At 49.3% G+C, this 23,615-nt stretch overlaps 2 protein-coding genes across 2 annotated transcripts in view; both read left to right on the plus strand.

Moving 5' to 3' along the window:
• MBNL3 (muscleblind like splicing regulator 3) overlaps positions 1-23,615 on the plus strand; it is a 420,262-nt gene that overhangs the window by 101,437 nt on the left and 295,210 nt on the right. The gene's annotated exons all lie outside the window — the stretch shown is intronic.
• The window catches only part of GPC4 (glypican 4), a 62,286-nt gene that overhangs the window by 402 nt on the left and 38,269 nt on the right, over positions 1-23,615 (plus strand). The gene's annotated exons all lie outside the window — the stretch shown is intronic.

Here is a 23,615-nt window from a genome sequence, read left to right on the forward strand (position 1 = left end):
TCCTCCGTCGCCCTCCCTGGGCTGCTGCTTTTATTCCCCCTCCTGAATGCCCCCCAGGCCCGCATTCTCCGCCGAACAAAGGAAGCGCCTTTTTAGCCGGGATCCTCGGAGACCACCAAGGACTCGGGCTCCTGCGCCGCGATCCCGCTCCGCTTCGCACAATAACAAAAATGCATGACTGAACGGCTCAGAAATGCCGAGTGTGAGAGGCATTCACTGCAGGCGCGGGCACTGTCACAACACAGACAGACCGCGAGTAAATACCTTTAGGCGGCTCATGTAGGGGCTGGGGTGGATCTTTACCGTCGGGATGCCCTCCACATATCCATACGTTACCGCTTCCGCCGACTAAACTAAAGTGATTTCGGGCAGTTGCACTTTTATATTGGCAGACTAATAAGATGCATTTAGGTTGTATCTGTTTGAATAAAATCGAGGGTCCACTTACTTCTCCGAGAAATATTTTAATGAGAAACGTCTGACGGGTTGCAGTTAAAAAAAAAAAAAAAAAAAAAAACCTCCTTCCCCTTTGCCCTCCCTGCTTCCTCAAATGGTTGATTTGAGTCCACCCTCATCAGTGTAGTATCGGTAATACGTGCAGGCTTCCCGGGACACTTGGTATCTGCCAGGTTTAGACCAAGTTTTTATTTCATATATTGTTATTTAAGATGACTTGGTGTGCTTTGGAGGAGGTCAGGAATAGCTCATGCTGCCAGGGCTTCCATTTGAGGCTCCAAAGCTTTGTCAGGTTGACCCTGTGCTTTTGAAATGAGGGGTCAGAGAAATGCGATGAGCAAGGTAAGATTATTTAACAAAAGCGGGGCTTTTGGGAATGACACGTGGGCAGAAAGCAGCAGCCAGGCCCTGCTGCTGCTCTGAGGGCAGGGGGAGGCTCTGCGCTTGGCCGCGCTTGAAAGCAACAGGTCTTGCAAAGTTACGGCTCAAATGTCATCCTGCTCGGGAGGCGATTTTGGAGAGCACTGCCAAAAACTTTGCGGGAGGTGTTTTGTTTGTGTATTTTTTTTCTTTTTGTGCACAAAATGCACTGCGTTTTTGTGATTCCTGTAAACAGGAATCGTCCTGCAGCTTGGGGGTGTTTCTTGCCTGGGGGTTCCCCCACCTCCCTTCCTGCTGCGGGCTGTGCTGTGTGACAGGGGTGTTAACAGCTGATCCTGCTCTAGCTTTTAACGCTCTGAACTAGCTTCATCTGCCACCACTTTCACCAGGAGCTCGGGTGGATGGAGGCTCCGGCTCACGGAGGCCCCAGCAATGGTTGATTATAGGGAAGTGACAAAGTTTGTGCCACCAACTTGGTGACCTTCGACATGGGAGGCTGAGTTGGATGCCAAAGAAAAAATTTTCCTTGCGCGAAACTTGGATTTCGGTTCATGTTTTAGGTGATTGTGGTGTTTTTTTACCCAAAAAAGTGAATTGAAAATGACCTTAGTTCGTCAGTGAGCATGAGATTGGTGTGGGTGAGAGGAAGTGGCGCGGCAAAGAATGGGTTGGAGATGGAGGAAATCTGGGGCTGTGATGCCGACGGGTTAATGTACAGAAACATGAACTCCAGTCCAAAGTCCATCTAGTTTTTCTTTCGATTCTTGCCCAGGCTTCTCAGCCTGGGTTCTTGTTTTATTATCCCGTACCCTTGCAGAATTGCTTTGGATCACAGCGCGCGGGCATAAACTTCCTAACACCTTTCCAAAGAAAGACATCCGAAACCTTGTGTCAAATGACTGTTCTGGAGGGGTAGTCACTGCTTTATTGTCAGGGCTGGGAGTACTGAACCTGCAAAACTATTGGCCTTGCCTTGCCAAAGCCAAGTGCCCAGGCAGTGCAGATGGATCCGTCCCCATGCGGAGCTGCGTGACAACGTGGGAAACAACCTTCCCGCACAGGCACGACGCTTGTCCCGTGACACAGGGGCTTCTTACCTGCATTTTATTTTTTTGCCATATTTATATTCTTCTGAAGAAGTAGGTGTGTGCAGACTTTCTTTTTTGAAACAAAATATTCATTCCAGCAGTCTTCTCATCTGTATCATCATTTTGTTCATGCTAAATAGCTACTACTTGTCCATGATTACGTAGGCGTTTGACCTAGAGTTGGTTCCGACCAGGTTCTGAACCTGATCAGAAAAGCCATAAATGAGAGGTTATACTGTGCCCAAGCAAGTGGTCTTTTTCCTTCTAGCGAGCTGACAAATACCACTTGGAGGAGAAGCTGCACAGCTGGTTGACTCATTGGTTGTGCCATAAGAGGTGTATAATGTGTTCTTTGTAGTGTGGAATATATAGAAATTGTTTCTTTTTATGTTAACTAGGTGTCAGTGGTGTAAAAAGATATTACTGCGGGGGCTCTGCGTGGAAACGCTTCCCAAGTTATGGCCCCACCGCTCTGGTTGTACCCGAGCGATCTGTAATGCTCGTGCACCTCTACCCCTGTGGTGTGTGCTGGGGAGATGCAATTTTGCTGCTGTTGCTTGAGAGGTCACTATTTGTGCAGACCTGTCTGGTGGTGGTGGTCATTTTGGGAGCAGTTTTTTTGGCTCCTGATACTGTATAGAAAAATGGGTATGTTTGCTCGTGTGGTCTTGTTGGCGAGGGAAACCACGGGAGCATCCAGCGAGGAGAAGCACAGGAATATCGGCTGAGGGCTCGTGGATGGGATGGGGAGCCCAGGGAGGGGATTCCCTGCAAGCACAGGTGTTTCTCATGTTCCTCTTATAAAACCAAACCAGCCCTCCAACCACTCGTCCTCACCTGAAGCACCATCCCTTCTCTGTGCTGCAATAGCAGAGGTTGCCATTTGGAGAATTCTTGGTTAAAGCAGGGTGAAGGTGGCTGCATCGTGTCGATGGGCAGCTCGAGAGGAGGGAAGTCCCAGGGGACGTGCTTGGTGGAGGAGCTGTGAGGATTTAGGTCTGGATTCCCTTTGCAGGAGTTGTTGATGTGGACAAGAGTGGATATTCCACCAAGTGCATGGTGGGGTTTAACGTTAGCTGTAGAGTTCCCAGAGTGAAGAATGTGCATTATGATGATGTCCTGCTACCCAGAAAGTGTTATTCCTTATTGCATCCCCATGTCCGGCCCGTGGCGGTGACGGAGCGGCCTGCGTGGGAGCCACCATCTGTGGCGGTCACTTAACCCAGTCAGGCTGGGGTGGCCACTGAGTAGAATGTGAAGTGACCTGGGGCACGTGGCGGGTGGCTGGGATTAAAAACAAACAGATCCAACGTTTCTTAGGCTCCTTCCTGCCCTCAGGTGTGAAGTAGATGGGAGGTTTCTTCCCTTTTCCTCCTAATGATAGGAAATAAATGTTCCTTTCCCTGATTTAAAAAAAATGCCTTGCCCATTGGTGAAAGCCATAGCAGTTAAGCTGTGATTTTTCTACAGAAATGAAGTGATCGCTGTTTTCTACAGCATCCATAGCATTGCTGTTCTCTTTTCCCATGCGGATTTTGCCATGGCTTGGGGGCAGAATCGGATGGGAAACTCGCTATTGGGAATCGCCACGTGGGTCTGCCATTGCAGGGAGCTAAGAGCCTGTCACGCTCCCATCTTTATTAGCGATGCTGTGCATAATGTTTGTCTCCCTAGTTAAACTAAATTAACAAAGCAGCTGCCTTTACTCATGGGGAGTGATTGAAAGCAGTTCATTCCTTGTGACAGAGGAAATCTTTTGGCCCGGGGTTTTGGGCTCATGGGCTTTTCCTGGAGTAACTTCTGCAGGGGCCCAAACGTCTCCGCTTGTGCGTGGGCGATGGTTGTCACCTGCGAGCTCCCACCGGGGCTGGCCCGCGTGTCCCCCTTGCTCGATGGGGAAAGTTGCTCTGTTGGTGTCGCTTTTTTAAATATAAAAGCTGCCGCCAATGTGGTTATAGTAGTTCATGAGCTTCTCCTCCAGCAGAGAAACCATTTCTGGATCCTGCCCAGGGCTGTGTCATCTGGCGCTGCTGGTGCTGTTGAAGTCTGCAGGCCGGGGCCGGCTCCCGGGCTCCTCTCGGTCTGCGGCGCGCGGGACGGGGCCTCGTCCCCTTCATCCCCGCGTTGTTTCCTCGTCCTGCTGGTGGGGACATCGCGCTGGGCTCGGGTGACCTTCCCATCCCACCGAAGGCCCTTCCAGCAGGGGCGGCCGCTCCAGCTCTCCCGCGGGTATAAATAGAGCAATCGTCCTCCCAAGTGGGCGGGAGGTGGCCGTGGGGACCGTCCTCGCGGCCAGCGCCGCTCCCCGCACGGAGACGGCAACGGGAACGTCGCCTGGGGTATTTTTAGCCACTTCTAATGTCATTTAGCAACGAGGGGAGCTGGCAGAGGAACCCATGGGGCCGAGCCAGGCTCGCGGGGCCGCCGCGTGTCGCCCGTCGATGCCGGCGCTGCGTCCCCGCCGAGCGCGTGGGCAGCAGCCACCGCGCGCCGTGTCCGCGCCGAGGGGGAGTATCGCTTTCCTTGGCAGGCGCTTCACAGAAAGGGCTGTTTTTTCTGCCAGAATAAGCAGTCATTACATTCCATACAATTCATAGTCAAATTATTATCTATTGTTAAAATTGCCTTAATTATCAGATGTTTCCTTAGACGTGTAGCTGTTTTTTGAAAGCCTGAATAGGAGTGTGTACACTGCGCGGGAGGCCCGGCCCGCGCGCTGGTTTTGGTGCTCTTTTGTAATTTCAGGGGGATTTTTGCTGTGACTTTCATATGTCAACAGGCTCTTTGGGCTGGCGGGGGCCGCAGCGGGGCGAGGATGCAGGGGGCCTGGTGTCCATCCGCTCAGCCCTGGCAATGGGGGTGCCAGGGCGCCGCTGTCCCCAGCAATGGAAACACACGTGTGCTGAGTTGCGCGGCCTCAGCGTTGCCCCTCTCCTCGCTGGCAGAGCATCCGCGTTCCCCCGCCGCGCATCCCGCGGAGCCGCCGCGCTCCGGGACCCGTTTGCTGCTTTTGTTCTGCCCTTTCTTTTGGGGAGAGGAAATTCTTGGCGGCCCCGAGGGTCAGGGTGCGCCCCTCCTCCCGGCGCCGGGCCCGTTGCTAGTGCCGGTCTCCGGGGCAATAACCTCCCCGCATTCCTCGCATTCCTGCTGCTTTCTCTTTCTTTGGAGATTATGGAGATAACTTCCTTCTCCCTCTTGCTGAGCAATGCGGCGGGCTCGGGCGAGCGCTCGCGCTTCCCCTCGTGCTCCCTAACTCATCCCATGCGCTCCGGGAGCTGCAAGCGAAGCTTCCCGGCACGGGCAGGTTTCCCTCTTTGTTGCGATTCCTGCCTCTCCACGACTGCTGCTTGGCCTGGTGTCGTCATTCCTTTAATTGCCAAGTGTATTTTAATTAAAAGGGAACTGCTTTGGTGTTGCAACACGCCTTACCTGAAACGAGGCACCAAGGAAAAGCCGTGTTGATCCCACGTGCGGATGGGGATGGGGATTCGGCCGGGGCCGTCGTGGCTGCCCCGCGGGGCTCCCCGCGTCGTGGTGTGGGCAGGAGCGGGAAGTGTCTGCGCTTTGGGAACGCTCAGGTGGGAGCAAACACGGACGGGATGTTCCAAACCTGCCTCGACATCCTTGCGGTGACAGGAACAGCTCTCGCAGCTGCTTGGCCGCAGCTGGTGGGAGGTGAAGATCCACAGCCCTTGCACGTTGTCAGCAGCATTGCTGGGAGGGGGCTTCTTATTTCCTTTTTTTTTTTCTGTCTTTTTTTTTTTAATGCTCATAGGAAATTGGCCCTGGTAATTGAGTTTCTACAGAACTGCAAAATCCAATCGCCGAGGGTCACGGATGGGTTAGCGGGAATCGCGGGCCGTAGGATGAACCTCTTGCGGGTTGTTGGGCTCTTCCAGAGCTCGATGGTGTCTCAGGGGTGCAGGAGCAGCTCCCTGGGATCCCCCTGCTGCCATGGCCTGGTTTTTGGGAAGCTCTGCCCTGCACCAACGGCCCCGCGAAGGGGCACCGTTGATCGGGCGATTTGGGTGCTCATGTTTAATACTCAACAATGTCCTCCTGCTTGGGAACAACGTCCGGGGCCCTGCTCCCTCCAGGGGAGATGGGGCAGATGGTCCCTTGCTCTAGGGGCTGAGAGGGAGATGGTTCCTCCAGGGGAGATGGTTCCCCCAGGGGCAGCAGGAGATGGTTGCAGAGATGGCCGGGGAGCAGAAGACCGGTATGGAGAGCATCACAAGGACAGACTTTAAAAAATGCCATAAAGACCAAACTCTGAGGGATGACCTGCTGCTTGGTGCCGCTTGAGACAGGCAGCAGTGTCCTCCTGCCTCTGGATTTGCTGTCCAAAACCTCCAACTTTAGGAAATTACAAGTTGGAACTTGCTAGCACAGGCAGTTTGGTGTAAAAGCTCTGTGCTGCCGGCTATGATGACAGGCGGCGATAAATTGCTGCTGGACGGTGATATGGGTTCCAGTAATGCTGTCTTCTTAAAAAAAGATTACATGGGTTTTAATGCAAACTTTTAACTTCTTTATGCTGTCCTTTATGGGCTCTCTTTTTCTTTTAAAGACCTGAGTCTGTTTGGATTCAGCATTCTTGCAGTATAAGGGCCGTGCCAGGGTTTTACTGGGCTGAAGTGCAGTTTTTGCTTCTCCGAAAAACACAAGGATCTTGTTTGAGTGTCTTTATAGCCAATTGGCTGGAAGTAGTCTTTTTACTACGGAGCTCTTTTTTCTTTTCTTCTTTTTTTTTTTTTTTTTCCCTCCTTTTTTTTAAAGGTAACTTTGCTCTGTGGAAGATTAAGGAGTGAGCAGACCTGCTCAGCTCCAGTGGGTGTTTTTAGAAAGAAATCCATTAGGAATAGGGTGAGACTTCCCATTTGCAGCAGTAGGAGTGGGGGGAAATACCTGGGAAGCCTCTGCATCTCCTTGGCCTGGTCCTGTGCAAGAGGACAGGGCATTTATGTGACCAAGGAAAGCAAAATGATTATAAACCTGATGGAAAGTGACCAAGGAAAGCAAAATGATTATAAACCTGATGGAAAGTAGCTTCAAAGTAGCTACCCCGCTATTTAAGCTGGGCTGGGATAAAAGATGGGCTCTGATGGCTGCTGTGTAGTGATTGTGGGAGTTAGGAGCAGCGTGGTTTCCTTGCTGTCTGCCTGCTTGTGGGTTTTAAAGTGCAGTGGCTATCGATTTTTGGAGGGTTATAGGATGCCCTTGGTGGGAGCAGAGTTTGCCCCATGCAGGGTTGCAGCAGCGACGGGAGCACCCAAATAACCCGGCCACGTTGGGCCGCCGGTGTTTGGTCTGAAGCAAAACAAACAGCGACTCCTGATTTTTTGGCTTGGTTCAGATGCAGGGGCAAAGGTGCCATTGGCACTTGTGCTTTGCTGCTTCTGGGTAAGGGGGGAAATGGCTTTGATAGTTGGATAGTGTCTGCTAATAATGCAGTGCTGTTTACATAATAATTGTGGTTAGCTTTCATTAGCGCTCGTAATGAGCTGCTTGGTTTTTAGCACACTCGTTCCCTGGTGCAGTTTTGCACGCTCTTCCCTTGACCTTCCCTGCTCAAAACCTGAAAGCTTCGACCATCAAGTTGCAAGACCGAGGAAGGTCTGCATCATCTGAACAGCTTCTGGAGGGTGCAGGTGGTGTTTTGGAGCCCGCCAGCTTGACACGGAGCAGCTTTTCCAGCTGATTTGCAGGTTTTCTCAGCAGAGGTCTCGGTCTTGCACCAAAACGCCCTTGGTTTGAGCTGTCATCAAGGAAGGAAGTTACTGGTGGGTCCAGTGTCCTGGAGCCAGCGGCGGGAGCAGCGGTGCTAGAAACAGCAGCACTGGAGGGCAGAGCCCTGTGCAGGTCTTCTATTAAATAAATAATGTCCCTTGAAGGAAAATACATTAGCTTGAGTGGTACCATTATTATTATTATTTATTTAATTTTTTATTTTTAGCCTGATAGCTGGTGCTGGCCCCCACCCTGGTGCCTGTGCAGAGCGGGATGAAACCCCAGCAGTTCTGCGAGGCTGAGGGAAATGGCTTTTTCTTCAGAAATGTGCTTGGATGGATTTGTTGAGAAGCTTTTGTTTGTCTGTTCTCCTTCTTCCTCCCTTCTCTTTCCTCCATCCGTTCAGTTCTGCCCCATCCTCTCCCTGGTGCCGCTTCTCCGTGGTCGCTCTCTGGATGCTGCCGCATGGGCCATGGAGATGCCCCCGGTCCCCTGCGGCCGGGCAACATTAATGGAAGTTGGCAGAACAGAGCTCCCTGCTTTATTAAAGGCTCTCCTATAATATAAGGAGGACTTTGTCACGACACCCGGGCGGCCCCCGAGAACAGCCAGCCTTTTCAGGGCTTTTCGACAGCCTCGCAGCCGTTCCTGGGAATATTCCCAGCACGGCGCTGCTCCAAACCGGTGCTCCATCTGCTTTTAAAACATAGCGTGCCCACGGGCGGGAATGGTCGGCGGGCCGGGAACTGCAGAAACGGAGTTGCAGTTTTCCTGCAAACTCCGCAGGAAACGCCGGGATCGCTGTGGAGGGCGAGGGTTAATTTCTGGATACCCAAATCCATGCAGAAGGTTAAACGACGCTTCCGCCTTGTTGATGAATTATGGCTTTAAAATATTTGCATTCTTTCCTGAAAGATTTAGGAATAATTATATAGCACTCAGGGGCAAGGCTTTGCCAGATAAACTTAACAACTCTATAATTTGTACTCGAGGCAGGGTTTCCTGTAAATGATAGCTTTGTTTAATTTTACAATACTGCTTCCAAATGTTTGCTGCTTATGGATTGCCAGCTAAACTGGACTTGTGAAGCTGGAAGGGCATTTATTTGTTTGTTCCTGCAGATAGCAAAAGCTGCGGAATTGGGCCCAAACTAGTTGTCTTGTTGAGAGCTCCTGGGTATCCTCTCCCATGCAGGTTTGTTGAGGCGAGAGCAGTTTTCCCACCTAATGTCCAAAATCCCTGAGCTGCTCGAGGAGCTCCTCCTGCCCCACGTTTTTCTCCCGCGTTTCAACGCACATACTTTATTTCCATTACTCAAAGCTGGAGTCATGCGTAGCTGCAGCCAAAGACACTTCAGCAGCTCTAGGGATAACAAGATAGCTGACAGACTGGAATGCGGATTTATCAGGGGTAAAAACTGGCAAAATTCCTCATTTCTGATTCCCCTTCTTAAATAGGCCCTTCATGCTTCTGCCGCTTGAGTCCCCAGCGAGTTTTAACCCTTTGTGCTCCCCCGGAGAACCCGGGAGCTGCTCGGGCATCCTCTGTGATTGCACTGCTCCATCTCGGGGCTTTTTTGCAACCGTGAATCTTTTCCAGAAATGTGTTCAATGGGTTTTTATTTTTTAAGCATGGACCTTTGCACCAGATGTGTGGGTGAATGACCACGAAATGTAAATTTTACTGTATGTGGCCTTTGGACAAGCAGTTTGAAAGACTACCGGGCAGTTAACATAGGAGGTCTGTGCCATGAAATCTGCTTTCTTGGGATTCGGTTCATGTTAATGTCTTTTGGAGGAGGTCGTTTTAGTCACCTCTGTTATGTTCTGATGCAGACCTACATTTGCTGTGCTTCTGTTGGGACCTGGAAATGGGTGCGGTGCTATGAAAAATGGGTCATCTTTGACACTCTGGTCATATATTTTAATATAATACGTATATTCTGATATCCTGATCCACTGAGCCATTTTGTTTGGGGAAGCAAGATGTAACCCAAGAACCAGATGTGAGAGTTAAATAAAATGCTGCAGTGGAGGGAGCTGGGTACAGAAGACAGGTCAAGCTGGTTAGTTCAAGAGCTAAAAGTTAAATTTTAACTGTGGAGAATTTTCGAGGTCTCAGCGCAGCGAGACCTGGGTGCAGGGTCCAATCTGCCGTCCCATTTTAAGGGTGGGTCGGTCTATTTGGAGCTGGTGGTTATTTCTGCGGTCGCGCTTCTCGACTGAAGGAGAGGAATGAGGAGAATTTCACTTTTCCTTCAAGGAGGAAAGGGATTGCAAAACACGTTGTTTTGGAAAAAAAAAGTCATTGTTTGAAAATAGCACGAGCCCGATGCAGGGCTGGGGTCCAGCCCGTGGTCCTGGCCGTGACCGTCCTCCCTGCTGCGGGGACCTCTCTCCCCTCCTTTCTTTTTTTAGCTGCAAACTTTTTATAGACTGTTTTTTGCTGCAGGAGAGGGGCTGTACAACGGAGCGCTGCCCGTGCAGGGATGTCCCGGCTGCTAAATGCATCAGGTGGCTCACGTGGGTGTCTTGAACTGTCCCCGGATGTCATGTTGGTGGCGTGGCACTGCCCCTCTGCCCGGTGTCCCCTTGCTGCTGCCGCCGTGGCGTTGCTCCCCAATGTACCCTGCAGCCCGGGCGGGAGTGACAAAGTCCTGGCTGGTGTTGAGCAGCATCCCGGCTTCTGCTGCAAGAACCAGGCGGTTTTTCCAGGAAACCCGTGTCCACTGACCCAGTACTGGATAGGGGGGCCAAGAGGAGCCCCGTGCCCGGGTGGCTCCGTGGGGACCGCGCGGTCGGTGCCCTTGGTCCTCGGCTCTCTGGCCCGGTCTGGAAGGACTTTGCTCGAGCAAACTGTGGTGGCGCGGGAGCTGGCTGGCAAATTGCTGAAGAGATTTGGAGATTTATCTATGCCAGGGAGAGCAGGAGGAGGAGGGCTCCTCCGGGCACATAGTGACAGGTCTCACAGATGAGCAGAGCCACCCGCTGCGGCCTCGAGGGGGAGGAAGGGGACGAGGCGGAGGAATTTTTAATTTAGTGATATCCTTATCGAGGGCTTCTCTTCCCCTCACTTCCCTCCTCGTTCTCGCCTCTTCCACGGTAGATTAAGCTTCTCTGTCCTGCCTTTTCCGCAAACACCAGCAACCCTCTGGCCTGAGGGAATATATTGGGAGTCTGTTCCAGGGCAAGGCTGACATAGGCTGCATTATGCTGGTCGAGCACAGTGCAGGGCTTGTGCGGAGGCCGCATCGCTTGCAGAGCAGATGCCCGGCCCGCTGGAGGAGTCGTGATGGTGGCAGGACCACGCGGGGGCTCCAAATAACTTCCCCCCTCGCTTTTATTTTTTCTTCCAGGTAAAAATTTTATTTGCAAACTCTGCTGCTCTCTGAGCTCTGAGGTGATTTGTTCGAGGGGAGATGAAGCCCCCCAAGGAACAAGATGGGAAGGGAGCTGCCTCTGAAGTGCCTTGTCCTCAGGGGACTGGGAAAGAGGGTAGTTGCTCCAGGGGAGGGATGGAGCGAGTCCCGCTTGCCCTCCTGTCCTGTTCCCCCCAAAATAATGAGTTTCCTGAGGGTGTCAAGGCATTTTCGGCAGGCAGCAGGAGCTCTCCTGCGGCGGAGGCTCCGCTCATGGGATGGTTTCTGTGCTTCCCGGCTCGGAGCCCTGCACAACGGCCCAATTCCAGGGCATTTCAAAGGGCTCGGGAATGTCGCACCTTGGGCGTTTTGGCGCTCCGGGTGCTAGACTTCCCCTCCCCGATGGCAGTGCCTGTTTGCCTTTCTCCCGGCGACGCTCTGGGCTCAGCCCTGCGCGTTTTTTGGAGGTTTGTCATATTTACACTAGCAGTTCTCAAAGTTCAGCTGAAAAGCAGCTTTTCTTCCAGGAAAAAGCCAGGAACCACTAATGTGTGAGCTTTGTGTATAAAGTTGCCTTTCTTTGCTTATAAACAGTGGCCCTGGGATGGATGTGCGGGAGGACCTGTTTAGATTTCGGCCTGACCCACCTCCTCATTCCAGGGCCATCTTTCCCTTTGAGCAAGCCGCTCTGCCCCAGGTTTCCCCACCATGTGTGGGGCCAGTTTTAAACCCTTAGAAACTGGCAAACCATGTCCAATAGTGGTGTCCTGCTCCAGGCAGCAGCGTCTGGTGCTTTTTTTTTTTTTTTTTTTTTTTTCTCCTGAATATTATATGCATGAGTTGGTCATTAACTTCCCTTGGGCCTTTCCTGCTTTGACCTCCCGAGGTTTATTGAGGGTAAACAGGAGGAGTTTGGAAGTCACTGCGTGTGTGGATGTTGGATGGCTCTGGGGTGAGGGTATCCCCGGCTTTGGCAGGGTGTGGGAATGGCACGTTCTGCAGTGATGTCCGCCTCTATGGAGCTGACTTGGGTGCTGCTTGTGTTCCTGGTCTCGGTGCAGGTCCTGTCCAGGCAGCAGGAACATGAGCAACATCTGAGTCGTCCTTCCTGGGCTGATCACACTGTCCCAAGCCAGTTTTGTTACCAGGACCTGAGAACCATGGAGTACATCCCTGGGGTCCCGATTGTTAAATCTGACCTGGTGAAGGACACGTGTGTGCACGTGGTGGTGGAAGAGGCGGTGTAAAGACACAGTTCTGCTTGCCATCGCTTCCCAACTCCCTGTTTGGGCTGTTTTTCCCAAGCTGGGCTTTTGTCAGATTTAAGTCAGCTAATTATTTTCTGAAGCCCCCTTGGTGCCTCTACCAGGTCTAGCTGAAGTTGGGAAGCTGCTTCTGAAGTCACAAGAGGAGGGAATATATGGGGTAAGGAGAGACCTTCCGTGTGGTCGCGGTGCTGCTGGTAGAGCAAGGGGAGCTCAACCTGCTTTGAGAGCAGGGTTGAACAACAGGAGGTGCCTGGTCAAAATATTGGGTCCAAAGCTTGGATGAGCACTAGGTCTTGCTTTGGATAAGCTCTGGGTCTTGCTTTGTGTGAGACCAAGCACCAGACCAAATGCTTTGCAGTCCCTTTGGCTACCAAGAGTGTGTTTCTGTGCCTATGAAAGTCAGAATTCCACTTGTAACCAGAATATCTCTTATGCCTGGCCTGGGACATGGTGTTGGACTGAATTTTGTTTTTAAGCAAATAAAACTTTGGTTGTTTTTTGGGCAGAGACCCCTCTGGTTCCCCCGGTGTCCAGTGGCTGCTGGAGATCTGCTGTCCACAAAGTGCCTGTTAAAGGCTCCACAGCAGCTGAGCGGTCTTGCAAAGTGTGGATGCAAAATAAGTTTAGAAGATCTGGCCTTTTTTGTACATCTTTTCCCTGAGTCTTCTAACCTGCTGTAAGTTTGGAAGTTCTCAAGTTCTCACTTGCACTCTGACTCTGCACATCAAGCTATGGAGGAAGTGGAAAGGGTTATTAATTTTTTTATTATATTTTTCCAAAGATAGATACGGTTGTGGAGTAGTATTGACACGTGGAAGTGTTTGTGGGTGCTCGTGACAAATGGCACAGAGCAGACTGGCTGCTTCGCGATCGTTCTGTGTCGGTTCCTTGGTTTGAACATCTTTACAAATCCCAGTTGTAACAAAGCACATTGTAAAAATGGATACATATTTCTTCGGTTTAAAAAGAAGGAAAAAAACCCCAAACCCAAACATACACAACCTAGTAAAAGTTTTGTGCATATGTGAAACAAAGGCATCAGCATTTGCTTGTCAGAGCTAATAAAGTTTGCTTGGATCTTAATTTTTCTGCTTGATTTCACAAAGTAATTGAAACTTCCTTTTTGCTGCAAGACCCCTCTTTTTTTTTTTTTTTTCCTTTTTCTTTTTTTCTTTAAAGAACTTGTCTTAAAAGAACATCTTTTGGTCAGTGAGTTCAGGGAATTCTGCTCAGGAGGCAGGCGCAGTTCAAGCCTGCCGAGCGAGTGGTCAGTCAAAGCTTCCAGGACAAATTACTCGCGTCTGCAAGTCATTTCTGCAAGCTGAAAAACCCCTTGACCAAATAAACCTTGAACTAGAGGTTTTATGGGAGCTTTTGAGCATGTAAGTGAAGCTTTTGTAATCACAGTGATCTGATACTTTTTTAAAGAGTGTTCCTGTAAAGAAAATAGTAGCTCTGCTCAAAGTGATAAACCCACATCTGGTGAACTGTGTTTGCTACCTGGGCAAGAGGCAAACAAGTCCCCTCCGGTCATGCTGGAGGGGCTCTGACCCCAGGGCCGTTTTTCGGGACCGTCCTCGAGGGGGTTTTTGCAAGTGGTTCCCGTGTCGTGTCCTTCGCCTCCCTGTAAGCCGCGGAGTTTGGGAGGTTGGAGAGGAGGGGCCGCATAATGGGAAGCAAACAAACAGTGAAGCCGAAAAAAGCAACATAAAACAGCAAGCCCAAACCCGCAAATAGAAAACAGATCCTCCAGATTGATTAGCTCAAACTTGTTTATTTGAAGTACCAAAAGTTAGCATCATCGCTCTTTTGGGGTGTCTCTCAGAGCTGGCAATATGTTAACCATGTGTTTTTAAATACTCTTGGTTTTAAGGAAAGATTATTTGGGGAGGGTGGTGGTTTTTATTGCTTAAAGCAATTCCAGCTTTAAGCTGGAGGGAGCGTGGCCAACTGCAAAGAGGAGGTTGCAGCCTGGACATGCAGGTGCTGCTCTTGCAAGGATCGTGCTCTGCAAAACTCGGGTTTCGTGGAGGGTTTTCCTTGGGTGTGTTAAAGAGTATCGAGTGTTTCTTGTAACTGCTAAGACCTGTTACTGTTAGCTTTTTTTCCCTCTACTTTGCTGGAGGTGAGTTTAAGAATAATGATGCACTTACAAGCTTTAAGATTGAGTGGAGACCTGAAGGGAGTTGTGATAAGGCCTCCTCACTTTTGGTTTTAAGGATGTTTTGGACTGGAAGATGCTCCTTGCCTTCCAGTAATGAGTCAGTGGGGTAGCCGTAAAGCTTTTAGCTGTAAAGTTCTTCAGATTTGGGTGAAACCCTGGCATATTCCCAGACTTATCATTTCACCTACTGACTGTTGACCCTTAGTAAGTCAGATGAGTTTAAATGCATTGATTGTGCTTGAGATTCCTAAGCTGAAGCTTTTTGTGTGATATTTGCATTTTAAGAGGGTTTTCCTGGGAAAAGCAGCCGTTTCTCACCCTTGCTGCCTTTCCTGCTCCGACGCCACCTCTTTGTGCAGCGCCGTTGGAGGCGGCGAAGCCTCCCCCAGCCCAGGGCTCGAGTTCTCTTTGCTCAGGCACGTGTTTATCTTTAAGTAAAGGCTTGGGTAAACTTCCAAAATAAATGAATGCCATTAATTGAACTCAGCTTTCCTTTGGAGGAGGCTTTCTGGAGTGACACAAACACTATTAATACGGAAGCAGCTCGACTTTGGGTCGGAGTTTTCGTAACTGTCTCCCAAACCCGTGTTGGGCAGTGTTTCCTCCAAGCGAATCCTCATTCCCCTTCCCCTCAAGCTCGTGCTCTTGGTTCAGGTCTGATTTTCTGGTTAATAACTAACGGGTGTGGGTAGATGGGGCCGGGAGCATCGCGGCCCCGGGGCCCTGTGCGGCTGCAGCGGGAATGGGGGTCGGGAGCCGGGAATGGGGGTCGGGAGCCGGGAGGCTCCGCAGGGTCACGGCCCTCGGGCAGGAGCCGCCGCCTCCACGGCCCCCACCGGATCGCCCGGAGGAATGCGGTAACAGGATTTAAAGGCAACATACAGAACCAACAGGGATTAAGGCTAATTGTTTGCCCCGATTCTGCAAGGAACGGCAGGATGTGGCTATGGGGGAAATAGCTCCTTTTTCTTTTCTTTTTCTTTTCTTTTTTTCCCCAAAAAGTAAAATCCAGCCTTTATGTGCTCTGTACTGCGCAGGCTTGGGTGGTTCCATGTGAAAAATGGAAAATAGTGAGTTGAAAGAGATTTAAAAAAAAAAAAAAAAGTTATTTTGAGTTCCTCCCTAAAGGCTTCAAGCCCGTTGAAGTGAGTGCTGTAAGCTAACGGTTCTCGCTGTGTCTGTGCTCGGTTCTTGCTGGCGTTGCAGAACTGCCACTTTGTGCAGTAAAACGATGTCCCTCCGCTGGCAAGCGCTCCCTGTGTCACCCTGGTTAGTAGTGACAGGAGCCCTTTTGCAGGAGGCCTCGCTGTGCTGCTGGTTTTGCTTTGAACAAGTTGTGGTGATGGCGCTTGTCTTCTCCTGAAGCTCGGGCTGGTGTCGTGCAGAAAGACCACAGGTTGTTCTTGGCTTAAATAAGGTGGGATTTGGGGAGCAGAGGCGCTTGGAGCTCATAGCTGGTGAGTGGAGTGTTGTGGAACCTTGATTAGAGTCAAATGTGCAGCAAGTGGGACCTGGGGGAGATGGGCTGGAGTGTCAGCTGGTTTTATTCCTGTGCTCTTTGGAAGGCTTGTTTCTGCTTTGGAAGTTCAGCCTGGGCCAGGTGGAAGGACAGAGGGACAAGGTGCTTCAGTGCACCAGGAGGAGGATGGCAGGATCCTCCTCCTGGCTGATGAAGTCCAGGTGAGGTGGGGACAGGGCGCAGGACACAGCTCTGAAGGGTCAGGTTTGAATGCAGGGCGAAAATTGATCTGTTCTCCATCAGGATTGAAAAGAAAATTGCACCTGGTTGTTCCCAATTAAACGCCGACCTTGGCCACTACTTGGGCCAAGCTCCCACCCTTGGAGAAGGGCAGATGGAGATGTCCATGGGCTGAGCCCGCTCCGGTCCTGGGAGTGTTTGCAGGATGGTGCGGGGAGGCACCATCCCCTCCTTGGCTGCTGATGGGGGACAAGCTTGAGTGCCCCTTCCCTGCAGAAATCCCCCTTCCAACTGACAGCCCAATTAGCGGCCGGTTTTTAATCCTTCCCGTGCTGGGAGAAGGCAATTAGGGGTTGCAGTTAGATAGTCCCCGCTTGCCTTGGCGCTCCTTGATGCCTGTCTGTCGGGCTCCAGACGTGGGTTCGTTACCGAAACCCCTCATTATTCCGCTCGATGGCGAGGGAGGGGGATTCCTGCTGGCCCTCAGATCTGCCGGCGGCCGCTCACGCTCCGGGTTACGAGGGGATGTTCATGCGTGGGGATTGCAGCTGGAGGTGGGCAACATGCCCGAGTGAGATCTGCCTTTCTTGGCCCCTTGGTTTGAACCACTGCTCCTCAGAAGACCTTTTGTGTCTTGGAAGATCTCTGAGGGCTGAGGCAGGGTGAGGTGTGTGATCTCCTGGCACGAGTGCCCCGATAGACATAGCTGGGCTTTGCCACACTTGGAGCTTTTGCATCTCTTTGTTTCTATTTTCAGTTAGGAGAAGTCGCAACTCTTGCCCCGAGCAGCTGCAAGTGAGGGATGCTCCTACAATCAAGGAGGTTACCTCTGGGCACAGCGTTTTCCTTGCTTTTCCCTTCTCCTCTCACAGGGAAGGGGTGAATCGGGGGAATCATGGACTTTACAGAGCAGCTGCCGTCAGAGCCAGGCCTGCAGCGAGCCCTTCCTCATCCTCCCGGGTGAGAGGGATGGAGAACGTCACCGTGGATGGAGAACATTGCCTGGCTGCTCTCCAGATATTCGCATATTTGTACCTTATCCTTAAATGCCGTTGTTTGCAGTCTACAATTCCTTTAATTTTATTTTAAGCTGAAAACAGGAAATTGTGGCTCAATTTCATGAGCTTTGTTGCTTATTTAAGGAATTAAAAACATATTTTTTGTTGTTTGTTTTTGCTTGGGTCATAGCTGCCAATTTAAATGGTGCTGTTATTATTTTTATTCTTGTCAGTGCGTTTTAACACATGGAAATACTATCCCCCATTTCATGAGATGCCCGTTTGCCTGCTTTGCTTCTGCAAGTGGGAAAACTTCGGTGCATTCAAGTCCCCAGGCAGCTGGTGACATCAAATGGTAGCCAGAAAACTCATTTGGAGGTGTTTATCACACGGGCATGGAGTTTATATGGTTGTGCAGCCCTTAGCCAGGGAGTTCTTCATCAATAAGAGTGGCTTCATAAAGCCATGATCACCGGGTAAGAGAGGGGTGGCTTTTTTAAAAAAATCAATCTTTTCCTCCCTTTTTAATGAAGCATGACCACCAGGCTGCCCTCTGCACAAAAACCACAAGGCTGCAGGACCACGAGACGTGGCTGAGGCCAGGAAAGCCTTGACTTGCCAGTCCATGGCTAGTCCTCTGGCACAGATAGGTGAGGTCGGGTGCGTTTCACAGGCAACCGCTGTGCGATCCTGATATCCGTGCGAATGCATCCACGCTAGAACCATTTATGTTTATTTAAAATATATATATTGCTGGTGTTTTATGCTTGTTTTCCTTCCCTGACCCTGTGCGATACCTTTCTGAGCAGGCCAGGTCGCAGGAACGGTGCGGAGGGGAGGTCTAGGGTAGAAAAATGCTCTAGTTCCAATGACTGTGTTTGTAGCAAAATCCATTTTGGTTAAAGCTCTCTTTTTTGGCGGGGGGGGGGGAATATCCTGAAGATTTATGGGGAGGAAAAAACCAATCTGTTTTTTGGCTCTGTTTACTTTTTTTTCATGGTGAATTTGAGGGGAAAAATTGAGAAGCCCCACAAAGAAAGTAACTGTGGCTCAGCCAGCTCTTCTCTCTTTACTATTCCTTCTACCTGGGGCCTGAGTATTTGCTGTTCCCAGTGGATTTTTTTTCTTTAATTACATACAATTATACCTGTTATTGTTTTGGGTTGCTTTTATAAAATCTCCTAGACAAATGACATTTCTTTTGCATTGTGAAGTGCAATCGCTGACTGTAAGTTTTCTTTAATAGATTTTTGTCTTGACGATTTTATTTTTGTTCTCCATGTGCCCAGAATTATTGACTCAAAGCCTCTGCCTTCGAGCGGTTTCAGGGACTGATGGAGGATGGCCTGGCCCTCTGCATCCCTCCACTGCCCTGGAGATGGGTCTCTGGGTGCTTGGGGCTGCCCTTCTGCTCACAGTGGAACTAAGAGAAGGGAAAAAAACAGAGAGGAGAAAAAAAAAAAAGATAATTTTCGGCAAAATTGTCCATTCTGTAATGCTTGGGCCAGGTACGCAGAGACGTGCACTGCAAAAGCTGTTGCATGCCTGAAGAGTTTAGTGGTGATGAAAAGGATTTGTGATTCCTAAGATCTCACTTGGTGCATAGAGGGGTTTTCTTGGGTTTGCTTTTTAGTAAGTTGATAAATAAATAAACACTTGGTTTCACTGAAGGTCCTTGACCTAGCTAGGACCAAGGAGAATCCTCTGGATAACCAGATCTATTTTACTATCTGGCCTTGCAGCACATGCACTGGGTTTAATTATGTCATCTTTTTTGTTTTTGTTTTTCTTTTCTTCTCCCTAGCTTTATTTGTCTTATCCAGGTCTTTGCACGGTTTCTCCGTCTTTTGATGTTGGTGCAAATGTTATCTTCATCTACCTGGCTTGTGCTTTGTGTGCCACTAATTAAGCCAATATCCCATGTGCTGGAAGGAAGGAAGGAGAGTTCCTTCACAGCAGAGTTTTCCAAGGTTTAAAACCTCATGGAATTCAGGCTTCCTTATCGGAGAGGAAGTTGTTGCCTCGTGCCTTGGTTTGGATGATGCATCCGAACCTGTTTTGCTCTTGCTCTTTCCTTCCAGCTTTTAGATCCGCTGCCAGTGGAGGTTGGCATTGGGGAAGAATCCAGTGGGAAGGGGCCTTGATTAACTGGGATGTTCCTGGCTGCATCCGCTGTTCTGGAGCAGCAGGCTGAGCTGGGAACGTGTCACGAGGTTCAGCTGGTCTCCCCTGCCTCCAGGGCTGTCCCCAAACCGCTCGTGGTGACCTCAGTGGCAGCATTTGCCCAGATGTGGTCATGCACAGATGTGTCTCTTGGTGGGTCTGTGTCACCAGGCTAGAAAACAAGCCCTGTGGTGGTACTTTGGGCTGGAATAGTGGAAGGCAAGGCTGTCTTTGTCCTAAGTTGCTCTTTCCAGAGTAGAAAAAAATAATAGAAGAATTCTAATGTGCATTTGGCTTAATGTGCACACATGGATATAAATCTCTCTTGTTCTCTTCGGTCCCCAACTCTCTTGGCAGTAAATTTATGAACCCAAAGCTGTCAGCAAAGCAAAATGGAAAAATAAAAGCCAGACAGACCTAGGTTGTGTACAATATTTTAAGTAACTGTAGGTGCTCACTATGGAAATAATTAGGATTATTTGTTGTGTGGAAGGGCGGAATGCTGCGGAGGTATTGTGCGCTCCGCAGCTCCCCGGCCTGCAAGATGGATTAGCAGCTGAGTTAACAGATGCAGTAAAGCTTGACTGAAAATAGTTCACTGTTGTTAAACGTAGGTGAAAGGGCTTTGGTTTGGGTATCAAAGAGTGTATTTGACTGCTTGACAGGTTTGCAAAAAATTGTTTCAATATTATAAACTTTCTCCGGGAGCCTGGGGATTTTTTGTGCCATTAGAGTAATGGGCAAAAAAATCCCAAAACGTGCAGTGATTAATAACCCAAGTGGAAGTACAGGGGGGAAACAAGTGGCTTTAATATTAATAAGGCAAATAAAGCATTTATATAAAATGGAAATGGAAAATGATGGAAAACGATGTGTACTTTGTGTCCAGTTGTGCAAAGCGGAGGGAAGAAGCTGTGCACGGAAGAGCTTCTCCCTGGAAATGCACGGACTGCGCTGGAAGCTGGGATCCAGGCTGGGAATGGTGCTTAGTGCTGGGGGCACCGAGGGAGACGTGGCTGCTAATGTCCCAGCTGGGATCAAGTCACTCTTTCTTGTGGCGTGAGAGGCTACGGCACAACTGACTTATAAAAGGAAAACTTGGATAAGAGATATCCACTAGTGACTTGCATTTTGTTGCTCCTTCTGTGCAAAAGGAGCCCTCTCCAGCAGTGTGTGTGTGAGAGGAACTCGGAGAAGGCAGCAGGGGCACTTTGGGTGTGCACCCCAGGGCAGAGCTGGGGTTTCCTCCGTTTGCTATTTGCAACCCAGCGTCATCTCCCCTGCAAAATGTGGGTATGCCAGGATGCAGCCTGGGCTTCCCAGGGCCCTTCTTGAGCTGGGCCTGCTCAGTTTATCTCGCAGCAAAGAGAAGGTGCTGCAGAACGGTATCCTCTCTTTGCAGAGCTCCGTCTCGGGTACCGTTCGAGCGGCCAGGCTGGGTGCACGGTTGGGTTGCTCACAGGCTTGCGCTGCTCTTGGTGCTCCCGCCGCCTCGTTAGCGCTCGCCGGGCCCGTGCAGCCGCGCGCGGGGGGACGCGGGGGTTTCTTGCTGTCTTTGTTGGGGGTTTCACAAAGCCTCAGTAGCCCGTCAATTATAGATGATGGGTGGAAGCCTAATATTCTGTGATAATTAGAACGCAAGTCTAGTGTGAAATTGGATTAGAGTCCGGTGTTACAGCCCAGGATTCCTTTTGTAGTTGATTTAGAGGAAGTCATAAAGCTCTTTTAAAGATGACACAAGGTGATGGGGGTTAAAGGAAAGGGTTAGAGCGTTTGAGTCTGAAATGATGTGCTGGTCCTGGGGCAATGTTTGTCTCCACGTGCTTCAACGGCCCTTCCTTCTGCAGGCCGCCTCGTGGTATTGGATAAAAAGGCCAACGGGAACATCTCAGACCTGCTTTTGGGCTGCTCACTGAGCTCCACTGAGAGACTAGACTGGGTACAATAGTGTTTTAGTGAATAGCAAACCAGCTCTCCTCCAACCAGCCTTTTCCTGAGAGCTTAGACAGTTTTGCGGCCTGATTTGCTTAAAGTATGAACTTGGCCAAGTCAATGAGAATCTGTCCGGGATGGCATGTGAGACTGGAAATCCAGAAACAACATTTCAAAAAAGTCTTGGAAGTTGCTTGGTGAAAGGAGCTGCTTTTTGAGATAATGGAGCCCCTGAATTTGCACTGCACACTTATTCATTTGATGAAACATGTTTTCCAACACATTGCAAAACAGGTACTTGATGTGGAAAAAAACTGAACTGTGTGTTCCTGGAGTCTGCTAAATGTGAGATTTCTGTAGTGCTCTAAACCGTAAGTTTGCAAGGTTACTTTTCCGAGTACACTTCATTAAATGTGCAAATGGTAACATCATGTCCTGTTGCATTTCCATATTTGAATCCCCACCTCTGTTTCAAAGAAGCATACTGTTAACCAGCCAAGGAGCAAGCTTCCTTTCTAACTTTGTTCCGACATTTCTTTCTATGTATTTAAAGGTAGTATAAAATAGAAAGTCTTGCTGTGACAGCACATGGGAATGATCTGCTGCGAGTCCATGTGGAGTTGCAGCTATGGTGTGCATATGCAGTAGATACTTCAAGTAGTTCTCTCTTACTTTAAGCTCTTTTTGCCATGCAATTCCTGAAGTGATGATTGCAAACCCTGCCAAACCATTCAATAGAAAAGTATGACTTGAAAGGAAGCTGTGGCAGAGTTATATTTTGCTGTGCTCACATGGTGATAAATTATGAAAGCTGCAGAGTCTTTAACACTCAGCAGTAGATGAAAAGTTGCCTTTGTATGGGCAGTGTTTGATGAGTTTGAACTCGGGGAAATAATTATTGCCGAATGTGTCCTTGACAGTGAGCACGCACCCCGCGTGTTCTTTATATAATATGCTTATACATTAGATATCTGATTAAGTGGACCTAAATACTGGCGTTACTAACTCCTTTTCCTTGCAGGAATTCACAGCCAGTAGGGAAAAACCTAGGCCTACCATCTCTGGTCTTATCTCTAGCTTAGGCTTTCTTTTTTTTTTGTTTCTCTGTGTAAATAACCGGTCTGTGCTTGTGTGGACCACTGGCAGCGGTTGCTTTCCGCATTTCATCCTTTTCAGTACTCTTGTGTGCCACAGTTTTAGCACTGCTTTATTCCCACTATTACAAAATAAGTCTCAATTCTTTAACCCTTCTCTGCTGGTTCTTCCTGAGTGGTGGCAGAAATCAGCACAGATAAACAGCTCAGGATGCTGAAATGTCTCCTCTTCAACTCTGAGTAATATAGCGCATCCTCCCCTGTGCCAGCACTCGATAGCAGGAGCTTGCAGGCTCCAGACAGAGCTAATTCTTGGTCAGAAGCCAAGACCACATAGTGCTGACATGACTGAGAAATCTCTTCCATAATTAGATTGCTTGGTCATTCATTTCTGGATGTCTGAGTTGCATTTTGGAGCTCAATTTCTTAATGGCCAACCAAATAATAAATCAAGCGTGTGCAGATCCTGTCAATAGGGTTTGCCTTGGGTGACTTTGCATGTTTGCCCTGGTGAAGCACCGTGAAAGTTGGAGACTAAAGGGGTCTAAAATGCAGTTTTGCTTTGTAATGTTAGGTCCTGACCCAATACCAATATTTCTTTATCAATAAATAAATTGGAGCACTTGCTGGAAGGTGCTACTTGGGGATTGTAAGGTATCTGTGGATTACCTCAGAAATGTTTACAAAATATGACAAGGAAAAGAAATCTCATTATCAGTAGGTCTGAATTTGCCAAGTAGGGTAGATGTCTACCCTTCCAACACAAAAGAACTAGAGGTGTGTAAATTAAAACCACCAAAGGAAGGAATGTGTGTTGAAAAAGGGCTAGCAAAATCACAAAATGCATCTCAAGTAAAACATTTTCAACGTATTCCTCTTCCCCACAAAACAAGCAATTAGAAATAACTATTTCAAGTGTCTTGAAATTAAATGATTTTGACAACTCAAAACTAGCTGTTGCTCTAGCTGTAATTATCACTTTGCTGCTGTTTATTTGCTTTCCATTGTGTCAAAGAGCCTTAGCCCTGTGCCCGCATCAGAGGAAAGAGATTCAAAGTGAAATAAAGCAGCTTCTCCTGGGAACTTTCTTTGTGCTAAGTGCTAGCGTTAGCTGCTCTTTGCTTGCTAGAAAGGAATAGGAATGCTCAGGCTTGCTGTTCCATATCGGATCTCTATTGCTCTGTCATGCTATGGCTGTGTTGGCCTCCTAATTGTTTTCTGTGCAGGTGCTGAATTATTAGCTGAAGTTGGCCTGAAGTTAACCGAAGTGTGTGTGTGTCTATG

This window comes from Tinamus guttatus, unplaced genomic scaffold (genome assembly GCF_059628265.1).
Source record: "Tinamus guttatus ecotype Peru unplaced genomic scaffold, ASM5962826v1 Tinamus_guttatus_pri_ptg001087l, whole genome shotgun sequence".
NCBI lineage: Eukaryota > Metazoa > Chordata > Aves > Tinamiformes > Tinamidae > Tinamus > Tinamus guttatus.